This window comes from Euprymna scolopes, chromosome 11 (assembly GCF_053919585.1).
Source record: "Euprymna scolopes isolate OS-2025 chromosome 11, ASM5391958v1, whole genome shotgun sequence".
NCBI lineage: Eukaryota > Metazoa > Mollusca > Cephalopoda > Sepiida > Sepiolidae > Euprymna > Euprymna scolopes.
In genome coordinates, this window is record NC_136492.1 from 1,959,770 (window position 1) to 1,974,724 (window position 14,955).

Below are 14,955 nucleotides of genomic sequence, written 5' to 3' on the forward strand. Positions count from 1 at the left end.
CTATGGAGTCGATATATTAAGAAAACAACAAATATGATTATGTATCATTAATAATAAAACGAGTGTTAAACAAGAATACAAGGCTCCAGAGGGATTCGGACCCTCGACCTCCAGTTTACTAGACTGGCGCTCTAACCAACTGAGCTATGGAGTCGATATATTAAGAAAACAACAAATATGATTATGTATCATTAATAATAAAACGAGTGTTAAACAAGAATACAAGGCTCCAGAGGGATTCGGACCCTCGACCTCCAGTTTACTAGACTGGCGCTCTAACCAACTGAGCTATGGAGTCGATATATTAAGAAAACAATAAATATGATTATGTATCATTAATAATAAAACGAGTCTTAAACAAGAATACAAGGCTCCAGAGGGATTCGGACCCTCGACCTCCAGTTTACTAGACTGGCGCTCTAACCAACTGAGCTATGGAGCCGATATATTAAGAAAACAATAAATATGATTATGTTTCATTATTAATAAAACGAGTCTTAAACAAGAATACAAGGCTCCAGAGGGATTCGGACCCTCGACCTCCAGTTTACTAGACTGGCGCTCTAACCAACTGAGCTATGGAGTCGATATATTAAGAAAACAATAAATATGATTATGTATCATTAATAATAAAACGAGTCTTAAACAAGAATACAAGGCTCCAGAGGGATTCGGACCCTCGACCTCCAGTTTACTAGACTGGCGCTCTAACCAACTGAGCTATGGAGCCGATATATTAAGAAAACAATAAATATGATTATGTTTCATTATTAATAAAACGAGTCTTAAACAAGAATACAAGGCTCCAGAGGGATTCGGACCCTCGACCTCCAGTTTACTAGACTGGCGCTCTAACCAACTGAGCTATGGAGTCGATATATTAAGAAAACAACAAATATGATTATGTATCATTAATAATAAAACGAGTGTTAAACAAGAATACAAGGCTCCAGAGGGATTCGGACCCTCGACCTCCAGTTTACTAGACTGGCGCTCTAACCAACTGAGCTATGGAGCCGATATATTAAGAAAACAATAAATATGATTATGTTTCATTATTAATAAAACGAGTCTTAAACAAGAATACAAGGCTCCAGAGGGATTCGGACCCTCGACCTCCAGTTTACTAGACTGGCGCTCTAACCAACTGAGCTATGGAGCCGATATATTAAGGAAACAATAAATATGAGTATGTATCATTAATAATAAAACGAGTGTTAAACAAGAATACAAGGCTCCAGAGGGATTCGGACCCTCGACCTCCAGTTTACTAGACTGGCGCTCTAACCAACTGAGCTATGGAGTCGATATATTAAGAAAACAATAAATATGATTATGTATCATTAATAATAAAACGAGTCTTAAACAAGAATACAAGGCTCCAGAGGGATTCGGACCCTCGACCTCCAGTTTACTAGACTGGCGCTCTAACCAACTGAGCTATGGAGCCGATATATTAAGAAAACAATAAATATGATTATGTTTCATTATTAATAAAACGAGTCTTAAACAAGAATACAAGGCTCCAGAGGGATTCGGACCCTCGACCTCCAGTTTACTAGACTGGCGCTCTAACCAACTGAGCTATGGAGTCGATATATTAAGAAAACAATAAATATGATTATGTATCATTAATAATAAAACGAGTCTTAAACAAGAATACAAGGCTCCAGAGGGATTCGGACCCTCGACCTCCAGTTTACTAGACTGGCGCTCTAACCAACTGAGCTATGGAGCCGATATATTAAGAAAACAATAAATATGATTATGTTTCATTATTAATAAAACGAGTCTTAAACAAGAATACAAGGCTCCAGAGGGATTCGGACCCTCGACCTCCAGTTTACTAGACTGGCGCTCTAACCAACTGAGCTATGGAGTCGATATATTAAGAAAACAATAAATATGATTATGTATCATTAATAATAAAACGAGTCTTAAACAAGAATACAAGGCTCCAGAGGGATTCGGACCCTCGACCTCCAGTTTACTAGACTGGCGCTCTAACCAACTGAGCTATGGAGCCGATATATTAAGAAAACAATAAATATGATTATGTTTCATTATTAATAAAACGAGTCTTAAACAAGAATACAAGGCTCCAGAGGGATTCGGACCCTCGACCTCCAGTTTACTAGACTGGCGCTCTAACCAACTGAGCTATGGAGTCGATATATTAAGAAAACAACAAATATGATTATGTATCATTAATAATAAAACGAGTGTTAAACAAGAATACAAGGCTCCAGAGGGATTCGGACCCTCGACCTCCAGTTTACTAGACTGGCGCTCTAACCAACTGAGCTATGGAGCCGATATATTAAGAAAACAATAAATATGATTATGTTTCATTATTAATAAAACGAGTCTTAAACAAGAATACAAGGCTCCAGAGGGATTCGGACCCTCGACCTCCAGTTTACTAGACTGGCGCTCTAACCAACTGAGCTATGGAGTCGATATATTAAGAAAACAATAAATATGATTATGTATCATTAATAATAAAACGAGTCTTAAACAAGAATACAAGGCTCCAGAGGGATTCGGACCCTCGACCTCCAGTTTACTAGACTGGCGCTCTAACCAACTGAGCTATGGAGCCGATATATTAAGAAAACAATAAATATGATTATGTATCATTAATAATAAAACGAGTGTTAAACAAGAATACAAGGCTCCAGAGGGATTCGGACCCTCGACCTCCAGTTTACTAGACTGGCGCTCTAACCAACTGAGCTATGGAGCCGATATAATAAGGAAACAATAAATATGATTATGTATCATTAATAATAAAACGAGTGTTAAACAAGAATACAAGGCTCCAGAGGGATTCGGACCCTCGACCTCCAGTTTACTAGACTGGCGCTCTAACCAACTGAGCTATGGAGCCGATATATTAAGAAAACAATAAATATGATTATGTATCATTAATAATAAAACGAGTGTTAAACAAGAATACAAGGCTCCAGAGGGATTCGGACCCTCGACCTCCAGTTTACTAGACTGGCGCTCTAACCAACTGAGCTATGGAGCCGATATATTAAGGAAACAATAAATATGATTATGTATCATTAATAATAAAACGAGTGTTAAACAAGAATACAAGGCTCCAGAGGGATTCGGACCCTCGACCTCCAGTTTACTAGACTGGCGCTCTAACCAACTGAGCTATGGAGCCGATATAATAAGGAAACAATAAATATGATTATGTATCATTAATAATAAAACGAGTGTTAAACAAGAATACAAGGCTCCAGAGGGATTCGGACCCTCGACCTCCAGTTTACTAGACTGGCGCTCTAACCAACTGAGCTATGGAGCCGATATATTAAGAAAACAATAAATATGATTATGTTTCATTATTAATAAAACGAGTCTTAAACAAGAATACAAGGCTCCAGAGGGATTCGGACCCTCGACCTCCAGTTTACTAGACTGGCGCTCTAACCAACTGAGCTATGGAGCCGATATATTAAGAAAACAATAAATATGATTATGTTTCATTATTAATAAAACGAGTCTTAAACAAGAATACAAGGCTCCAGAGGGATTCGGACCCTCGACCTCCAGTTTACTAGACTGGCGCTCTAACCAACTGAGCTATGGAGTCGATATATTAAGAAAACAATAAATATGATTATGTATCATTAATAATAAAACGAGTCTTAAACAAGAATACAAGGCTCCAGAGGGATTCGGACCCTCGACCTCCAGTTTACTAGACTGGCGCTCTAACCAACTGAGCTATGGAGCCGATATATTAAGAAAACAATAAATATGATTATGTATCATTAATAATAAAACGAGTGTTAAACAAGAATACAAGGCTCCAGAGGGATTCGGACCCTCGACCTCCAGTTTACTAGACTGGCGCTCTAACCAACTGAGCTATGGAGTCGATATATTAAGAAAACAACAAATATGATTATGTATCATTAATAATAAAACGAGTGTTAAACAAGAATACAAGGCTCCAGAGGGATTCGGACCCTCGACCTCCAGTTTACTAGACTGGCGCTCTAACCAACTGAGCTATGGAGCCGATATATTAAGAAAACAATAAATATGATTATGTTTCATTATTAATAAAACGAGTGTTAAACAAGAATACAAGGCTCCAGAGGGATTCGGACCCTCGACCTCCAGTTTACTAGACTGGCGCTCTAACCAACTGAGCTATGGAGCCGATATATTAAGGAAACAATAAATATGATTATGTATCATTAATAATAAAACGAGTGTTAAACAAGAATACAAGGCTCCAGAGGGATTCGGACCCTCGACCTCCAGTTTACTAGACTGGCGCTCTAACCAACTGAGCTATGGAGCCGATATAATAAGGAAACAATAAATATGATTATGTATCATTAATAATAAAACGAGTGTTAAACAAGAATACAAGGCTCCAGAACGATTCGGACCCTCGACCTCCAGTTTACTAGACTGGCGCTCTAACCAACTGAGCTATGGAGCCGATATAATAAGGAAACAATAAATATGATTATGTATCATTAATAATAAAACGAGTGTTAAACAAGAATACAAGGCTCCAGAGGGATTCGGACCCTCGACCTCCAGTTTACAAGACTGGCGCTCTAACCAACTGAGCTATGGAGCCGATATATTAAGAAAACAATAAATATGATTATGTTTCATTATTAATAAAACGAGTGTTAAACAAGAATACAAGGCTCCAGAGGGATTCGGACCCTCGACCTCCAGTTTACTAGACTGGCGCTCTAACCAACTGAGCTATGGAGCCGATATATTAAGAAAACAATAAATATGATTATGTTTCATTATTAATAAAACGAGTGTTAAACAAGAATACAAGGCTCCAGAGGGATTCGGACCCTCGACCTCCAGTTTACTAGACTGGCGCTCTAACCAACTGAGCTATGGAGCCGATATATTAAGAAAACAATAAATATGATTATGTTTCATTATTAATAAAACGAGTGTTAAACAAGAATACAAGGCTCCAGAGGGATTCGGACCCTCGACCTCCAGTTTACTAGACTGGCGCTCTAACCAACTGAGCTATGGAGCCGATATATTAAGGAAACAATAAATATGATTATGTATCATTAATAATAAAACGAGTGTTAAACAAGAATACAAGGCTCCAGAGGGATTCGGACCCTCGACCTCCAGTTTACTAGACTGGCGCTCTAACCAACTGAGCTATGGAGCCGATATATTAAGAAAACAATAAATATGATTATGTTTCATTATTAATAAAACGAGTGTTAAACAAGAATACAAGGCTCCAGAGGGATTCGGACCCTCGACCTCCAGTTTACTAGACTGGCGCTCTAACCAACTGAGCTATGGAGCCGATATATTAAGGAAACAATAAATATGATTATGTATCATTAATAATAAAACGAGTGTTAAACAAGAATACAAGGCTCCAGAGGGATTCGGACCCTCGACCTCCAGTTTACTAGACTGGCGCTCTAACCAACTGAGCTATGGAGCCGATATATTAAGAAAACAATAAATATGATTATGTTTCATTATTAATAAAACGAGTGTTAAACAAGAATACAAGGCTCCAGAGGGATTCGGACCCTCGACCTCCAGTTTACTAGACTGGCGCTCTAACCAACTGAGCTATGGAGCCGATATATTAAGGAAACAATAAATATGATTATGTATCATTAATAATAAAACGAGTGTTAAACAAGAATACAAGGCTCCAGAGGGATTCGGACCCTCGACCTCCAGTTTACTAGACTGGCGCTCTAACCAACTGAGCTATGGAGCCGATATATTAAGAAAACAATAAATATGATTATGTTTCATTATTAATAAAACGAGTGTTAAACAAGAATACAAGGCTCCAGAGGGATTCGGACCCTCGACCTCCAGTTTACTAGACTGGCGCTCTAACCAACTGAGCTATGGAGCCGATATATTAAGGAAACAATAAATATGATTATGTATCATTAATAATAAAACGAGTGTTAAACAAGAATACAAGGCTCCAGAGGGATTCGGACCCTCGACCTCCAGTTTACTAGACTGGCGCTCTAACCAACTGAGCTATGGAGCCGATATATTAAGAAAACAATAAATATGATTATGTATCATTAATAATAAAACGAGTGTTAAACAAGAATACAAGGCTCCAGAGGGATTCGGACCCTCGACCTCCAGTTTACTAGACTGGCGCTCTAACCAACTGAGCTATGGAGCCGATATATTAAGGAAACAATAAATATGAGTATGTATCATTAATAATAAAACGAGTGTTAAACAAGAATACAAGGCTCCAGAGGGATTCGGACCCTCGACCTCCAGTTTACTAGACTGGCGCTCTAACCAACTGAGCTATGGAGCCGATATATTAAGAAAACAATAAATATGATTATGTTTCATTATTAATAAAACGAGTGTTAAACAAGAATACAAGGCTCCAGAGGGATTCGGACCCTCGACCTCCAGTTTACTAGACTGGCGCTCTAACCAACTGAGCTATGGAGCCGATATATTAAGGAAACAATAAATATGAGTATGTATCATTAATAATAAAACGAGTGTTAAACAAGAATACAAGGCTCCAGAGGGATTCGGACCCTCGACCTCCAGTTTACTAGACTGGCGCTCTAACCAACTGAGCTATGGAGCCGATATATTAAGGAAACAATAAATATGAGTATGTATCATTAATAATAAAACGAGTGTTAAACAAGAATACAAGGCTCCAGAGGGATTCGGACCCTCGACCTCCAGTTTACTAGACTGGCGCTCTAACCAACTGAGCTATGGAGCCGATATATTAAGGAAACAAAAAATATGATTATGTATCATTAATAATAAAACGAGTGTTAAACAAGAATACAAGGCTCCAGAGGGATTCGGACCCTCGACCTCCAGTTTACTAGACTGGCGCTCTAACCAACTGAGCTATGGAGCCGATATATTAAGGAAACAATAAATATGAGTATGTATCATTAATAATAAAACGAGTGTTAAACAAGAATACAAGGCTCCAGAGGGATTCGGACCCTCGACCTCCAGTTTACTAGACTGGCGCTCTAACCAACTGAGCTATGGAGCCGATATATTAAGAAAACAATAAATATGATTATGTTTCATTATTAATAAAACGAGTGTTAAACAAGAATACAAGGCTCCAGAGGGATTCGGACCCTCGACCTCCAGTTTACTAGACTGGCGCTCTAACCAACTGAGCTATGGAGCCGATATATTAAGGAAACAATAAATATGAGTATGTATCATTAATAATAAAACGAGTGTTAAACAAGAATACAAGGCTCCAGAGGGATTCGGACCCTCGACCTCCAGTTTACTAGACTGGCGCTCTAACCAACTGAGCTATGGAGCCGATATATTAAGGAAACAATAAATATGAGTATGTATCATTAATAATAAAACGAGTGTTAAACAAGAATACAAGGCTCCAGAGGGATTCGGACCCTCGACCTCCAGTTTACTAGACTGGCGCTCTAACCAACTGAGCTATGGAGCCGATATATTAAGGAAACAAAAAATATGATTATGTATCATTAATAATAAAACGAGTGTTAAACAAGAATACAAGGCTCCAGAGGGATTCGGACCCTCGACCTCCAGTTTACTAGACTGGCGCTCTAACCAACTGAGCTATGGAGCCGATATATTAAGGAAACAATAAATATGAGTATGTATCATTAATAATAAAACGAGTGTTAAACAAGAATACAAGGCTCCAGAGGGATTCGGACCCTCGACCTCCAGTTTACTAGACTGGCGCTCTAACCAACTGAGCTATGGAGCCGATATATTAAGGAAACAATAAATATGAGTATGTATCATTAATAATAAAACGAGTGTTAAACAAGAATACAAGGCTCCAGAGGGATTCGGACCCTCGACCTCCAGTTTACTAGACTGGCGCTCTAACCAACTGAGCTATGGAGCCGATATATTAAGGAAACAAAAAATATGATTATGTATCATTAATAATAAAACGAGTGTTAAACAAGAATACAAGGCTCCAGAGGGATTCGGACCCTCGACCTCCAGTTTACTAGACTGGCGCTCTAACCAACTGAGCTATGGAGCCGATATATTAAGGAAACAATAAATATGAGTATGTATCATTAATAATAAAACGAGTGTTAAACAAGAATACAAGGCTCCAGAGGGATTCGGACCCTCGACCTCCAGTTTACTAGACTGGCGCTCTAACCAACTGAGCTATGGAGCCGATATATTAAGGAAACAATAAATATGAGTATGTATCATTAATAATAAAACGAGTGTTAAACAAGAATACAAGGCTCCAGAGGGATTCGGACCCTCGACCTCCAGTTTACTAGACTGGCGCTCTAACCAACTGAGCTATGGAGCCGATATATTAAGGAAACAATAAATATGAGTATGTATCATTAATAATAAAACGAGTGTTAAACAAGAATACAAGGCTCCAGAGGGATTCGGACCCTCGACCTCCAGTTTACTAGACTGGCGCTCTAACCAACTGAGCTATGGAGCCGATATATTAAGGAAACAAAAAATATGATTATGTATCATTAATAATAAAACGAGTGTTAAACAAGAATACAAGGCTCCAGAGGGATTCGGACCCTCGACCTCCAGTTTACTAGACTGGCGCTCTAACCAACTGAGCTATGGAGCCGATATATTAAGGAAACAATAAATATGAGTATGTATCATTAATAATAAAACGAGTGTTAAACAAGAATACAAGGCTCCAGAGGGATTCGGACCCTCGACCTCCAGTTTACTAGACTGGCGCTCTAACCAACTGAGCTATGGAGCCGATATATTAAGAAAACAATAAATATGATTATGTTTCATTATTAATAAAACGAGTGTTAAACAAGAATACAAGGCTCCAGAGGGATTCGGACCCTCGACCTCCAGTTTACTAGACTGGCGCTCTAACCAACTGAGCTATGGAGCCGATATATTAAGGAAACAATAAATATGATTATGTATCATTAATAATAAAACGAGTGTTAAACAAGAATACAAGGCTCCAGAGGGATTCGGACCCTCGACCTCCAGTTTACTAGACTGGCGCTCTAACCAACTGAGCTATGGAGCCGATATATTAAGAAAACAATAAATATGATTATGTTTCATTATTAATAAAACGAGTGTTAAACAAGAATACAAGGCTCCAGAGGGATTCGGACCCTCGACCTCCAGTTTACTAGACTGGCGCTCTAACCAACTGAGCTATGGAGCCGATATATTAAGGAAACAATAAATATGATTATGTATCATTAATAATAAAACGAGTGTTAAACAAGAATACAAGGCTCCAGAGGGATTCGGACCCTCGACCTCCAGTTTACTAGACTGGCGCTCTAACCAACTGAGCTATGGAGCCGATATATCAGGAAAACAATAAATATGATTATGTTTCATTATTAATAAAACGAGTGTTAAACAAGAATACAAGGCTCCAGAGGGATTCGGACCCTCGACCTCCAGTTTACTAGACTGGCGCTCTAACCAACTGAGCTATGGAGCCGATATATTAAGGAAACAATAAATATGATTATGTATCATTAATAATAAAACGAGTGTTAAACAAGAATACAAGGCTCCAGAGGGATTCGGACCCTCGACCTCCAGTTTACTAGACTGGCGCTCTAACCAACTGAGCTATGGAGCCGATATATTAAGAAAACAATAAATATGATTATGTATCATTAATAATAAAACGAGTGTTAAACAAGAATACAAGGCTCCAGAGGGATTCGGACCCTCGACCTCCAGTTTACTAGACTGGCGCTCTAACCAACTGAGCTATGGAGCCGATATATTAAGGAAACAATAAATATGAGTATGTATCATTAATAATAAAACGAGTGTTAAACAAGAATACAAGGCTCCAGAGGGATTCGGACCCTCGACCTCCAGTTTACTAGACTGGCGCTCTAACCAACTGAGCTATGGAGCCGATATATTAAGGAAACAATAAATATGATTATGTATCATTAATAATAAAACGAGTGTTAAACAAGAATACAAGGCTCCAGAGGGATTCGGACCCTCGACCTCCAGTTTACTAGACTGGCGCTCTAACAAACTGAGCTATGGAGCCGATATATTAAGGAAACAATAAATATGATTATGTTTCATTATTAATAAAACGAGTCTTAAACAAGAATACAAGGCTCCAGAGGGATTCGGACCCTCGACCTCCAGTTTACTAGACTGGCGCTCTAACCAACTGAGCTATGGAGCCGATATATTAAGAAAACAATAAATATGATTATGTATCATTAATAATAAAACGAGTGTTAAACAAGAATACAAGGCTCCAGAGGGATTCGGACCCTCGACCTCCAGTTTACTAGACTGGCGCTCTAACCAACTGAGCTATGGAGCCGATATATTAAGGAAACAATAAATATGAGTATGTATCATTAATAATAAAACGAGTGTTAAACAAGAATACAAGGCTCCAGAGGGATTCGGACCCTCGACCTCCAGTTTACTAGACTGGCGCTCTAACCAACTGAGCTATGGAGCCGATATATTAAGGAAACAATAAATATGATTATGTATCATTAATAATAAAACGAGTGTTAAGCAAGAATACAAGGCTCCAGAGGGATTCGGACCCTCGACCTCCAGTTTACTAGACTGGCGCTCTAACCAACTGAGCTATGGAGCCGATATATTAAGGAAACAATAAATATGATTATGTATCATTAATGATGACACAAGTGTTAAACAAGAATACAAGGCTCCAGAGGGATTCGGACCCTCGACCTCCAGTTTACTAGACTGGCGCTCTAACCAACTGAGCTATGGAGCCGATACATTAAGGAAACAATAAATATGATTATGTATCATTAATAATAAAACGAGTGTTAAACAAGAATACAAGGCTCCAGAGGGATTCGGACCCTCGACCTCCAGTTTACTATACTGGCGCTCTAACCAACTGAGCTATGGAGCCGACATATTAATGAAACAATATATATGATTATATATCATTAATGATGACACAAGTGTTAAACAAGAATACAAGGCTCCAGAGGGATTCGGACCCTCGACCTCCAGTTTACAAGCCTGGCGCTCTAACCAACTGAGCTATGGAGCCGATATAGTAAGGAAACAATAACTATGATTATATATCATTAATGATGACACAAGTGTTAACCAAGAATACAAGGCTCCAGAGGGATTCGGACCCTCGACCTCCAGTTTACTAGACTGGCGCTCTAACCAACTGAGCTATGGAGCCGATATATTAAGGAAACAATAAATATGATTATGTATCATTAATAATAAAACAAGTGTTAAACAAGAATACAAGGCTCCAGAGGGGTTCGGACCCTCGACCTCCAGTTTACTAGACTGGCGCTCTAACCAACTGAGCTATGGAGCCGATATATTAAGGAAACAATGAATATGATTATGTATCATTAATAATAAAACGAGTGTTAAACAAGAATACAAGGCTCCAAAGGGATTCGGACCCTCGACCTCCAGTTTACTAGACTGGCGCTCTAACCAACTGAGCTATGGAGCCGATATATTAAGGAAACAATAAATATGATTATGTATCATTAATAATAAAACGAGTGTTAAACAAGAATACAAGGCTCCAGAGGGATTCGGACCCTCGACCTCCAGTTTACTAGACTGGCGCTCTAACCAACTGAGCTATGGAGCCGATATATTAAGGAAACAATAAATATGATTATGTATCATTAATAATAAAACGAGTGTTAAACAAGAATACAAGGCTCCAGAGGGATTCGGACCCTCGACCTCCAGTTTACTAGACTGGCGCTCTAACCAACTGAGCTATGGAGCCGATATATTAATGAAACAATAAATATGATTATGTATCATTAATAATAAAACGAGTGTTAAACAAGAATACAAGGCTCCAGAGGGATTCGGACCCTCTACATCCAGTTTACTAGACTGGCGCTCTAACCAACTGAGCTATGGAGCCGATATATTTATGAACTAATAAATATGATTATGTATCATTAATGATAAAATAAGTGTTAAACGAGAATAAAAGGCTCCAGAGGGATTCGGACCCTTGACCCCCAGTTTACAAGACTGGCGCTCTTAACAACTGAGCTATGGAGCCGATACATTTATGAAATAATAAATATGACTATGTATCATTAATGATAAAACAAGTGTTAAACGAGAATAAAAGGCTCCAGAGGGATTCGGACCCTCGACCTCCAGTTTAAAAGACTGGCGCTCTAACCAACTGAGCTATGGAGCCGATATATTTATGAAATAATAAATATGATTATGTATCATTAACGATAAAACAAGTGTTAAACGAGAATAAAAGGCTCCAGAGGGATTCGGACCCTCGACCTCCAGTTTACTAGACTGGCGCTCTAACCAACTGAGCTATGGAGCCGATATATTTATGAACTAATAAACATGATTATGTATCATTAATGATAAAATAAGTGTTAAACGAGAATAAAAGACTCCAGAGGGATTCGGACCATCGACCTCCAGTTTAAAAGACTGGCGCTCTAACCAACTGAGCTATGGAGCCGATATATTTATGAAATAATAAATATGATTATGTATCATTAATGATGAAATAAGTGTTAAACGAGAATAAAAGGCTCCAGAGGGATTCGGACCCTGGACCTCCAGTTTACAAGACTGGCGCTCTAACCAACTGAGCTATGGAGCCGATATATTTATGAAATAATAAATATGATAATGTATCATTAACGATAAAACAAGTGTTACACGAGAATAAAAGGCTCCAGAGGGATTCGGACCCTCGACCCCCAGTATACTAGACTGGCGCTCAAACCAAATTAGCTATGGAGCCGATATATTTATGAACTTATAAATATGATTATGTATCATTAATGATAAAACAAGTGTTAACCGAGAATAAAGGGCTTCAGAGGGATTCGGACCCTGGACCTCCAGTTTACAAGACTGGCGCTCTACCCAACTGAGCTATGGAGCCGATATATTTATGTAATAATAAATATGATTATGTATCATTAACGATAAAACAAGTGTTAAACGAGAATAAAAGGCTCCAGAGGGATTCGGACCTTCGACCTCCAGTTTACTAGACTGGCGCTCTAACCAAGTGAGCTATGGAGCGGATATATGTATGAACTAATAAATATGATTATGTATCATTAATGATAAAATAAGTGTTAAACGAGAATAAAAGGCTCCAGAGGGATTCGGACCATGGACCTCCAGTTTACAAGACTGGCGCTCTAACCAACTGAGCTATGGAGCCGATATATTTATGAAATAATAAATATGATTATGTATCATTTATGATAAAATAAGTGTTAAACGAGAATAAAAGGCTCCAGAGGGATTCGGACCCTCGACCTCCAGTTTACAAGACTGGCGCTCTAACCAACTGAGCTATGGAGCCGATATATTTATGAACTAATAAATATGATTATGTATCATTAATGATAAAATAAGTGTTAAACGAGAATAAAAGGCTCCAGAGGGATTCGGACCCTTGACCCCCAGTTTACAAGACTGGCGCTCTTAACAACTGAGCTATGGAGCCGATACATTTATGAAATAATAAATATGACTATGTATCATTAATGATAAAATAAGTGTTAAACGAGAATAAAAGGCTCCAGAGGAATTCGGACCATGGACCTCCAGTTTACAAGACTGGCGCTCTAACCAACTGAGCTATGGAGCCGATATATTTATGAAATAATAAATATGATTATGTATCATTAATGATAAAACAAGTGTTAAACGAGAATAAAAGGCTCCAGAGGGGTTCGGGCCCTCGACTTCCAGTTTACAAGACTGGCGCTCTAACCAACTGAGCTATGCAGCCGATATATTTATGAACTAATAAATATGATTATGTACCATTAATGATAAAATAAGTGTTAAACGAGAATAAAAGGCTCCAGAGGGATTCGGACCCTCGACCTCCAGTTTACAAGACTGGCGCTCTTACCAACTGAGCTATGGAGCCGATACATTTATGAAATAATAAATATGATTATGTATCATTAATGATAAAATAAGTGTTAAACGAGAATAAAAGGCTCCAGAGGGATTCGGACCCTGGACCTCCAGTTTACAAGACTGGCGCTCTAACCAACTGAGCCATGGAGCCGATATATTTATGAACTAATAAATATGATTATCTATCATTAATGATAAAATAAGTGTTTAACGAGAATAAAGGGCTCCAGAGGGATTCGGACCCTGGACCTCCAGTTTACAAGACTGGCGCTCTAACCAACTGAGCTATGGAGCCGATATATTTATGAAATAATAAATATGATTATGTATCATTAACGATAAAACAAGTGTTAAACGAGAATAAAAGGCTTCAGAGGGATTCGGACCCTCGACCTCCAGTGTACTAGACTGGCGCTCTAACCAAATGAGCTATGGAACCGATATATTTATGAACTAATAAATATGATTATGTATCATTAATGATAAAACAAGTGTAAAACGAGAATAAAAGGCTCCAGAGGGATTCGGACCCTGGACCTCCAGTTTACAAGACTGGCGCTCTAACCAACTGAGCTATGGAGTCGATATATTTATGAACTAATAAATATGATAATGAATCATTAACGATAAAACAAGTGTTAAACGAGAATAAAAGGCTCCAGAGGGATTCGGACCATCGACCTCCAGTTTACTAGACTGGCGCTCTAACCAACTGAGCTATGGAGCCGATATGTTTATGAACTAATAAATATGATTATGTATCATTAATGATAAAATAAGTGTTAAACGAGAATAAAAGGCTCCAGAGGGATTCGGACCCTCGACCTCCAGTTTACAAGACTGGCGCTCTAACCAACTGAGCTATGGAGCCGATATATTTATGAAATAATAAATATGATAATGTATCATTAATGATAAAACCAGTGTTAAGCGAGAATAAAAGGCTCCAGAGGGATTCGGACCCTCGACCTACAGTTTACTAGA

The 14,955-nt window shown here is 38.5% G+C and overlaps 75 non-coding genes across 75 annotated transcripts; all 75 read right to left on the reverse strand.

Moving 5' to 3' along the window:
* Nucleotides 1–368: 368 nt before the first annotated feature.
* On the reverse strand, nucleotides 369–442 carry Trnat-agu (transfer RNA threonine (anticodon AGU)). The gene has a single exon. It is a non-coding gene; the product is annotated as a tRNA-Thr (tRNA).
* Nucleotides 443–656: 214 nt separating this feature from the next.
* Nucleotides 657–730, reverse strand: Trnat-agu (transfer RNA threonine (anticodon AGU)). Its single transcript has one exon. It is a non-coding gene; the product is annotated as a tRNA-Thr (tRNA).
* A 214-nt stretch (nucleotides 731–944) lies between these two features.
* Trnat-agu (transfer RNA threonine (anticodon AGU)) lies at nucleotides 945–1,018 on the reverse strand. The gene has a single exon. It is a non-coding gene; the product is annotated as a tRNA-Thr (tRNA).
* A 70-nt stretch (nucleotides 1,019–1,088) lies between these two features.
* Trnat-agu (transfer RNA threonine (anticodon AGU)) lies at nucleotides 1,089–1,162 on the reverse strand. The gene has a single exon. It is a non-coding gene; the product is annotated as a tRNA-Thr (tRNA).
* Nucleotides 1,163–1,376: 214 nt separating this feature from the next.
* Nucleotides 1,377–1,450, reverse strand: Trnat-agu (transfer RNA threonine (anticodon AGU)). Its single transcript has one exon. It is a non-coding gene; the product is annotated as a tRNA-Thr (tRNA).
* A 214-nt stretch (nucleotides 1,451–1,664) lies between these two features.
* On the reverse strand, nucleotides 1,665–1,738 carry Trnat-agu (transfer RNA threonine (anticodon AGU)). Its single transcript has one exon. It is a non-coding gene; the product is annotated as a tRNA-Thr (tRNA).
* A 214-nt stretch (nucleotides 1,739–1,952) lies between these two features.
* Nucleotides 1,953–2,026, reverse strand: Trnat-agu (transfer RNA threonine (anticodon AGU)). The gene has a single exon. It is a non-coding gene; the product is annotated as a tRNA-Thr (tRNA).
* Nucleotides 2,027–2,240: 214 nt separating this feature from the next.
* Trnat-agu (transfer RNA threonine (anticodon AGU)) lies at nucleotides 2,241–2,314 on the reverse strand. The gene has a single exon. It is a non-coding gene; the product is annotated as a tRNA-Thr (tRNA).
* A 214-nt stretch (nucleotides 2,315–2,528) lies between these two features.
* Trnat-agu (transfer RNA threonine (anticodon AGU)) lies at nucleotides 2,529–2,602 on the reverse strand. Its single transcript has one exon. It is a non-coding gene; the product is annotated as a tRNA-Thr (tRNA).
* Nucleotides 2,603–2,672: 70 nt separating this feature from the next.
* On the reverse strand, nucleotides 2,673–2,746 carry Trnat-agu (transfer RNA threonine (anticodon AGU)). Its single transcript has one exon. It is a non-coding gene; the product is annotated as a tRNA-Thr (tRNA).
* Nucleotides 2,747–2,816: 70 nt separating this feature from the next.
* Trnat-agu (transfer RNA threonine (anticodon AGU)) lies at nucleotides 2,817–2,890 on the reverse strand. The gene has a single exon. It is a non-coding gene; the product is annotated as a tRNA-Thr (tRNA).
* Nucleotides 2,891–2,960: 70 nt separating this feature from the next.
* Trnat-agu (transfer RNA threonine (anticodon AGU)) lies at nucleotides 2,961–3,034 on the reverse strand. The gene has a single exon. It is a non-coding gene; the product is annotated as a tRNA-Thr (tRNA).
* Nucleotides 3,035–3,104: 70 nt separating this feature from the next.
* Nucleotides 3,105–3,178, reverse strand: Trnat-agu (transfer RNA threonine (anticodon AGU)). The gene has a single exon. It is a non-coding gene; the product is annotated as a tRNA-Thr (tRNA).
* A 70-nt stretch (nucleotides 3,179–3,248) lies between these two features.
* Nucleotides 3,249–3,322, reverse strand: Trnat-agu (transfer RNA threonine (anticodon AGU)). Its single transcript has one exon. It is a non-coding gene; the product is annotated as a tRNA-Thr (tRNA).
* A 70-nt stretch (nucleotides 3,323–3,392) lies between these two features.
* On the reverse strand, nucleotides 3,393–3,466 carry Trnat-agu (transfer RNA threonine (anticodon AGU)). The gene has a single exon. It is a non-coding gene; the product is annotated as a tRNA-Thr (tRNA).
* Nucleotides 3,467–3,680: 214 nt separating this feature from the next.
* Nucleotides 3,681–3,754, reverse strand: Trnat-agu (transfer RNA threonine (anticodon AGU)). Its single transcript has one exon. It is a non-coding gene; the product is annotated as a tRNA-Thr (tRNA).
* Nucleotides 3,755–3,968: 214 nt separating this feature from the next.
* Trnat-agu (transfer RNA threonine (anticodon AGU)) lies at nucleotides 3,969–4,042 on the reverse strand. Its single transcript has one exon. It is a non-coding gene; the product is annotated as a tRNA-Thr (tRNA).
* Nucleotides 4,043–4,112: 70 nt separating this feature from the next.
* Trnat-agu (transfer RNA threonine (anticodon AGU)) lies at nucleotides 4,113–4,186 on the reverse strand. Its single transcript has one exon. It is a non-coding gene; the product is annotated as a tRNA-Thr (tRNA).
* A 70-nt stretch (nucleotides 4,187–4,256) lies between these two features.
* Nucleotides 4,257–4,330, reverse strand: Trnat-agu (transfer RNA threonine (anticodon AGU)). Its single transcript has one exon. It is a non-coding gene; the product is annotated as a tRNA-Thr (tRNA).
* Nucleotides 4,331–4,544: 214 nt separating this feature from the next.
* Trnat-ugu (transfer RNA threonine (anticodon UGU)) lies at nucleotides 4,545–4,618 on the reverse strand. The gene has a single exon. It is a non-coding gene; the product is annotated as a tRNA-Thr (tRNA).
* A 70-nt stretch (nucleotides 4,619–4,688) lies between these two features.
* Nucleotides 4,689–4,762, reverse strand: Trnat-agu (transfer RNA threonine (anticodon AGU)). Its single transcript has one exon. It is a non-coding gene; the product is annotated as a tRNA-Thr (tRNA).
* Nucleotides 4,763–4,832: 70 nt separating this feature from the next.
* Nucleotides 4,833–4,906, reverse strand: Trnat-agu (transfer RNA threonine (anticodon AGU)). Its single transcript has one exon. It is a non-coding gene; the product is annotated as a tRNA-Thr (tRNA).
* Nucleotides 4,907–4,976: 70 nt separating this feature from the next.
* Nucleotides 4,977–5,050, reverse strand: Trnat-agu (transfer RNA threonine (anticodon AGU)). Its single transcript has one exon. It is a non-coding gene; the product is annotated as a tRNA-Thr (tRNA).
* A 70-nt stretch (nucleotides 5,051–5,120) lies between these two features.
* Trnat-agu (transfer RNA threonine (anticodon AGU)) lies at nucleotides 5,121–5,194 on the reverse strand. The gene has a single exon. It is a non-coding gene; the product is annotated as a tRNA-Thr (tRNA).
* Nucleotides 5,195–5,264: 70 nt separating this feature from the next.
* On the reverse strand, nucleotides 5,265–5,338 carry Trnat-agu (transfer RNA threonine (anticodon AGU)). The gene has a single exon. It is a non-coding gene; the product is annotated as a tRNA-Thr (tRNA).
* A 70-nt stretch (nucleotides 5,339–5,408) lies between these two features.
* Trnat-agu (transfer RNA threonine (anticodon AGU)) lies at nucleotides 5,409–5,482 on the reverse strand. Its single transcript has one exon. It is a non-coding gene; the product is annotated as a tRNA-Thr (tRNA).
* Nucleotides 5,483–5,552: 70 nt separating this feature from the next.
* Trnat-agu (transfer RNA threonine (anticodon AGU)) lies at nucleotides 5,553–5,626 on the reverse strand. Its single transcript has one exon. It is a non-coding gene; the product is annotated as a tRNA-Thr (tRNA).
* A 70-nt stretch (nucleotides 5,627–5,696) lies between these two features.
* Nucleotides 5,697–5,770, reverse strand: Trnat-agu (transfer RNA threonine (anticodon AGU)). The gene has a single exon. It is a non-coding gene; the product is annotated as a tRNA-Thr (tRNA).
* A 70-nt stretch (nucleotides 5,771–5,840) lies between these two features.
* Trnat-agu (transfer RNA threonine (anticodon AGU)) lies at nucleotides 5,841–5,914 on the reverse strand. The gene has a single exon. It is a non-coding gene; the product is annotated as a tRNA-Thr (tRNA).
* A 70-nt stretch (nucleotides 5,915–5,984) lies between these two features.
* Trnat-agu (transfer RNA threonine (anticodon AGU)) lies at nucleotides 5,985–6,058 on the reverse strand. Its single transcript has one exon. It is a non-coding gene; the product is annotated as a tRNA-Thr (tRNA).
* Nucleotides 6,059–6,128: 70 nt separating this feature from the next.
* Trnat-agu (transfer RNA threonine (anticodon AGU)) lies at nucleotides 6,129–6,202 on the reverse strand. Its single transcript has one exon. It is a non-coding gene; the product is annotated as a tRNA-Thr (tRNA).
* Nucleotides 6,203–6,272: 70 nt separating this feature from the next.
* On the reverse strand, nucleotides 6,273–6,346 carry Trnat-agu (transfer RNA threonine (anticodon AGU)). The gene has a single exon. It is a non-coding gene; the product is annotated as a tRNA-Thr (tRNA).
* A 70-nt stretch (nucleotides 6,347–6,416) lies between these two features.
* Trnat-agu (transfer RNA threonine (anticodon AGU)) lies at nucleotides 6,417–6,490 on the reverse strand. The gene has a single exon. It is a non-coding gene; the product is annotated as a tRNA-Thr (tRNA).
* A 70-nt stretch (nucleotides 6,491–6,560) lies between these two features.
* Nucleotides 6,561–6,634, reverse strand: Trnat-agu (transfer RNA threonine (anticodon AGU)). Its single transcript has one exon. It is a non-coding gene; the product is annotated as a tRNA-Thr (tRNA).
* Nucleotides 6,635–6,704: 70 nt separating this feature from the next.
* Trnat-agu (transfer RNA threonine (anticodon AGU)) lies at nucleotides 6,705–6,778 on the reverse strand. Its single transcript has one exon. It is a non-coding gene; the product is annotated as a tRNA-Thr (tRNA).
* Nucleotides 6,779–6,848: 70 nt separating this feature from the next.
* On the reverse strand, nucleotides 6,849–6,922 carry Trnat-agu (transfer RNA threonine (anticodon AGU)). The gene has a single exon. It is a non-coding gene; the product is annotated as a tRNA-Thr (tRNA).
* Nucleotides 6,923–6,992: 70 nt separating this feature from the next.
* Nucleotides 6,993–7,066, reverse strand: Trnat-agu (transfer RNA threonine (anticodon AGU)). Its single transcript has one exon. It is a non-coding gene; the product is annotated as a tRNA-Thr (tRNA).
* A 70-nt stretch (nucleotides 7,067–7,136) lies between these two features.
* Trnat-agu (transfer RNA threonine (anticodon AGU)) lies at nucleotides 7,137–7,210 on the reverse strand. Its single transcript has one exon. It is a non-coding gene; the product is annotated as a tRNA-Thr (tRNA).
* A 70-nt stretch (nucleotides 7,211–7,280) lies between these two features.
* On the reverse strand, nucleotides 7,281–7,354 carry Trnat-agu (transfer RNA threonine (anticodon AGU)). The gene has a single exon. It is a non-coding gene; the product is annotated as a tRNA-Thr (tRNA).
* Nucleotides 7,355–7,424: 70 nt separating this feature from the next.
* On the reverse strand, nucleotides 7,425–7,498 carry Trnat-agu (transfer RNA threonine (anticodon AGU)). Its single transcript has one exon. It is a non-coding gene; the product is annotated as a tRNA-Thr (tRNA).
* A 70-nt stretch (nucleotides 7,499–7,568) lies between these two features.
* On the reverse strand, nucleotides 7,569–7,642 carry Trnat-agu (transfer RNA threonine (anticodon AGU)). Its single transcript has one exon. It is a non-coding gene; the product is annotated as a tRNA-Thr (tRNA).
* A 70-nt stretch (nucleotides 7,643–7,712) lies between these two features.
* On the reverse strand, nucleotides 7,713–7,786 carry Trnat-agu (transfer RNA threonine (anticodon AGU)). The gene has a single exon. It is a non-coding gene; the product is annotated as a tRNA-Thr (tRNA).
* Nucleotides 7,787–7,856: 70 nt separating this feature from the next.
* Nucleotides 7,857–7,930, reverse strand: Trnat-agu (transfer RNA threonine (anticodon AGU)). Its single transcript has one exon. It is a non-coding gene; the product is annotated as a tRNA-Thr (tRNA).
* A 70-nt stretch (nucleotides 7,931–8,000) lies between these two features.
* Trnat-agu (transfer RNA threonine (anticodon AGU)) lies at nucleotides 8,001–8,074 on the reverse strand. Its single transcript has one exon. It is a non-coding gene; the product is annotated as a tRNA-Thr (tRNA).
* Nucleotides 8,075–8,144: 70 nt separating this feature from the next.
* Trnat-agu (transfer RNA threonine (anticodon AGU)) lies at nucleotides 8,145–8,218 on the reverse strand. The gene has a single exon. It is a non-coding gene; the product is annotated as a tRNA-Thr (tRNA).
* A 70-nt stretch (nucleotides 8,219–8,288) lies between these two features.
* On the reverse strand, nucleotides 8,289–8,362 carry Trnat-agu (transfer RNA threonine (anticodon AGU)). Its single transcript has one exon. It is a non-coding gene; the product is annotated as a tRNA-Thr (tRNA).
* A 70-nt stretch (nucleotides 8,363–8,432) lies between these two features.
* Nucleotides 8,433–8,506, reverse strand: Trnat-agu (transfer RNA threonine (anticodon AGU)). The gene has a single exon. It is a non-coding gene; the product is annotated as a tRNA-Thr (tRNA).
* A 70-nt stretch (nucleotides 8,507–8,576) lies between these two features.
* On the reverse strand, nucleotides 8,577–8,650 carry Trnat-agu (transfer RNA threonine (anticodon AGU)). Its single transcript has one exon. It is a non-coding gene; the product is annotated as a tRNA-Thr (tRNA).
* A 70-nt stretch (nucleotides 8,651–8,720) lies between these two features.
* Trnat-agu (transfer RNA threonine (anticodon AGU)) lies at nucleotides 8,721–8,794 on the reverse strand. Its single transcript has one exon. It is a non-coding gene; the product is annotated as a tRNA-Thr (tRNA).
* A 70-nt stretch (nucleotides 8,795–8,864) lies between these two features.
* Trnat-agu (transfer RNA threonine (anticodon AGU)) lies at nucleotides 8,865–8,938 on the reverse strand. The gene has a single exon. It is a non-coding gene; the product is annotated as a tRNA-Thr (tRNA).
* A 70-nt stretch (nucleotides 8,939–9,008) lies between these two features.
* Nucleotides 9,009–9,082, reverse strand: Trnat-agu (transfer RNA threonine (anticodon AGU)). Its single transcript has one exon. It is a non-coding gene; the product is annotated as a tRNA-Thr (tRNA).
* A 70-nt stretch (nucleotides 9,083–9,152) lies between these two features.
* Trnat-agu (transfer RNA threonine (anticodon AGU)) lies at nucleotides 9,153–9,226 on the reverse strand. Its single transcript has one exon. It is a non-coding gene; the product is annotated as a tRNA-Thr (tRNA).
* Nucleotides 9,227–9,296: 70 nt separating this feature from the next.
* On the reverse strand, nucleotides 9,297–9,370 carry Trnat-agu (transfer RNA threonine (anticodon AGU)). The gene has a single exon. It is a non-coding gene; the product is annotated as a tRNA-Thr (tRNA).
* A 70-nt stretch (nucleotides 9,371–9,440) lies between these two features.
* Trnat-agu (transfer RNA threonine (anticodon AGU)) lies at nucleotides 9,441–9,514 on the reverse strand. The gene has a single exon. It is a non-coding gene; the product is annotated as a tRNA-Thr (tRNA).
* A 70-nt stretch (nucleotides 9,515–9,584) lies between these two features.
* Trnat-agu (transfer RNA threonine (anticodon AGU)) lies at nucleotides 9,585–9,658 on the reverse strand. The gene has a single exon. It is a non-coding gene; the product is annotated as a tRNA-Thr (tRNA).
* Nucleotides 9,659–9,728: 70 nt separating this feature from the next.
* Nucleotides 9,729–9,802, reverse strand: Trnat-agu (transfer RNA threonine (anticodon AGU)). The gene has a single exon. It is a non-coding gene; the product is annotated as a tRNA-Thr (tRNA).
* Nucleotides 9,803–9,872: 70 nt separating this feature from the next.
* Trnat-agu (transfer RNA threonine (anticodon AGU)) lies at nucleotides 9,873–9,946 on the reverse strand. Its single transcript has one exon. It is a non-coding gene; the product is annotated as a tRNA-Thr (tRNA).
* Nucleotides 9,947–10,160: 214 nt separating this feature from the next.
* On the reverse strand, nucleotides 10,161–10,234 carry Trnat-agu (transfer RNA threonine (anticodon AGU)). The gene has a single exon. It is a non-coding gene; the product is annotated as a tRNA-Thr (tRNA).
* A 70-nt stretch (nucleotides 10,235–10,304) lies between these two features.
* Trnat-agu (transfer RNA threonine (anticodon AGU)) lies at nucleotides 10,305–10,378 on the reverse strand. Its single transcript has one exon. It is a non-coding gene; the product is annotated as a tRNA-Thr (tRNA).
* Nucleotides 10,379–10,448: 70 nt separating this feature from the next.
* Trnat-agu (transfer RNA threonine (anticodon AGU)) lies at nucleotides 10,449–10,522 on the reverse strand. Its single transcript has one exon. It is a non-coding gene; the product is annotated as a tRNA-Thr (tRNA).
* Nucleotides 10,523–10,592: 70 nt separating this feature from the next.
* On the reverse strand, nucleotides 10,593–10,666 carry Trnat-agu (transfer RNA threonine (anticodon AGU)). The gene has a single exon. It is a non-coding gene; the product is annotated as a tRNA-Thr (tRNA).
* A 70-nt stretch (nucleotides 10,667–10,736) lies between these two features.
* Nucleotides 10,737–10,810, reverse strand: Trnat-agu (transfer RNA threonine (anticodon AGU)). The gene has a single exon. It is a non-coding gene; the product is annotated as a tRNA-Thr (tRNA).
* A 214-nt stretch (nucleotides 10,811–11,024) lies between these two features.
* Nucleotides 11,025–11,098, reverse strand: Trnat-ugu (transfer RNA threonine (anticodon UGU)). The gene has a single exon. It is a non-coding gene; the product is annotated as a tRNA-Thr (tRNA).
* A 70-nt stretch (nucleotides 11,099–11,168) lies between these two features.
* On the reverse strand, nucleotides 11,169–11,242 carry Trnat-agu (transfer RNA threonine (anticodon AGU)). Its single transcript has one exon. It is a non-coding gene; the product is annotated as a tRNA-Thr (tRNA).
* Nucleotides 11,243–11,312: 70 nt separating this feature from the next.
* Trnat-agu (transfer RNA threonine (anticodon AGU)) lies at nucleotides 11,313–11,386 on the reverse strand. Its single transcript has one exon. It is a non-coding gene; the product is annotated as a tRNA-Thr (tRNA).
* A 214-nt stretch (nucleotides 11,387–11,600) lies between these two features.
* On the reverse strand, nucleotides 11,601–11,674 carry Trnat-agu (transfer RNA threonine (anticodon AGU)). Its single transcript has one exon. It is a non-coding gene; the product is annotated as a tRNA-Thr (tRNA).
* A 70-nt stretch (nucleotides 11,675–11,744) lies between these two features.
* Trnat-agu (transfer RNA threonine (anticodon AGU)) lies at nucleotides 11,745–11,818 on the reverse strand. Its single transcript has one exon. It is a non-coding gene; the product is annotated as a tRNA-Thr (tRNA).
* Nucleotides 11,819–12,176: 358 nt separating this feature from the next.
* Trnak-uuu (transfer RNA lysine (anticodon UUU)) lies at nucleotides 12,177–12,250 on the reverse strand. The gene has a single exon. It is a non-coding gene; the product is annotated as a tRNA-Lys (tRNA).
* Nucleotides 12,251–12,320: 70 nt separating this feature from the next.
* Nucleotides 12,321–12,394, reverse strand: Trnat-agu (transfer RNA threonine (anticodon AGU)). Its single transcript has one exon. It is a non-coding gene; the product is annotated as a tRNA-Thr (tRNA).
* Nucleotides 12,395–12,464: 70 nt separating this feature from the next.
* Trnak-uuu (transfer RNA lysine (anticodon UUU)) lies at nucleotides 12,465–12,538 on the reverse strand. The gene has a single exon. It is a non-coding gene; the product is annotated as a tRNA-Lys (tRNA).
* A 70-nt stretch (nucleotides 12,539–12,608) lies between these two features.
* Nucleotides 12,609–12,682, reverse strand: Trnat-ugu (transfer RNA threonine (anticodon UGU)). Its single transcript has one exon. It is a non-coding gene; the product is annotated as a tRNA-Thr (tRNA).
* Nucleotides 12,683–13,328: 646 nt separating this feature from the next.
* On the reverse strand, nucleotides 13,329–13,402 carry Trnat-ugu (transfer RNA threonine (anticodon UGU)). The gene has a single exon. It is a non-coding gene; the product is annotated as a tRNA-Thr (tRNA).
* A 502-nt stretch (nucleotides 13,403–13,904) lies between these two features.
* Trnat-ugu (transfer RNA threonine (anticodon UGU)) lies at nucleotides 13,905–13,978 on the reverse strand. The gene has a single exon. It is a non-coding gene; the product is annotated as a tRNA-Thr (tRNA).
* Nucleotides 13,979–14,048: 70 nt separating this feature from the next.
* On the reverse strand, nucleotides 14,049–14,122 carry Trnat-ugu (transfer RNA threonine (anticodon UGU)). The gene has a single exon. It is a non-coding gene; the product is annotated as a tRNA-Thr (tRNA).
* A 646-nt stretch (nucleotides 14,123–14,768) lies between these two features.
* Trnat-ugu (transfer RNA threonine (anticodon UGU)) lies at nucleotides 14,769–14,842 on the reverse strand. The gene has a single exon. It is a non-coding gene; the product is annotated as a tRNA-Thr (tRNA).
* Between the last annotated feature and the right edge of the window lie 113 nt (nucleotides 14,843–14,955).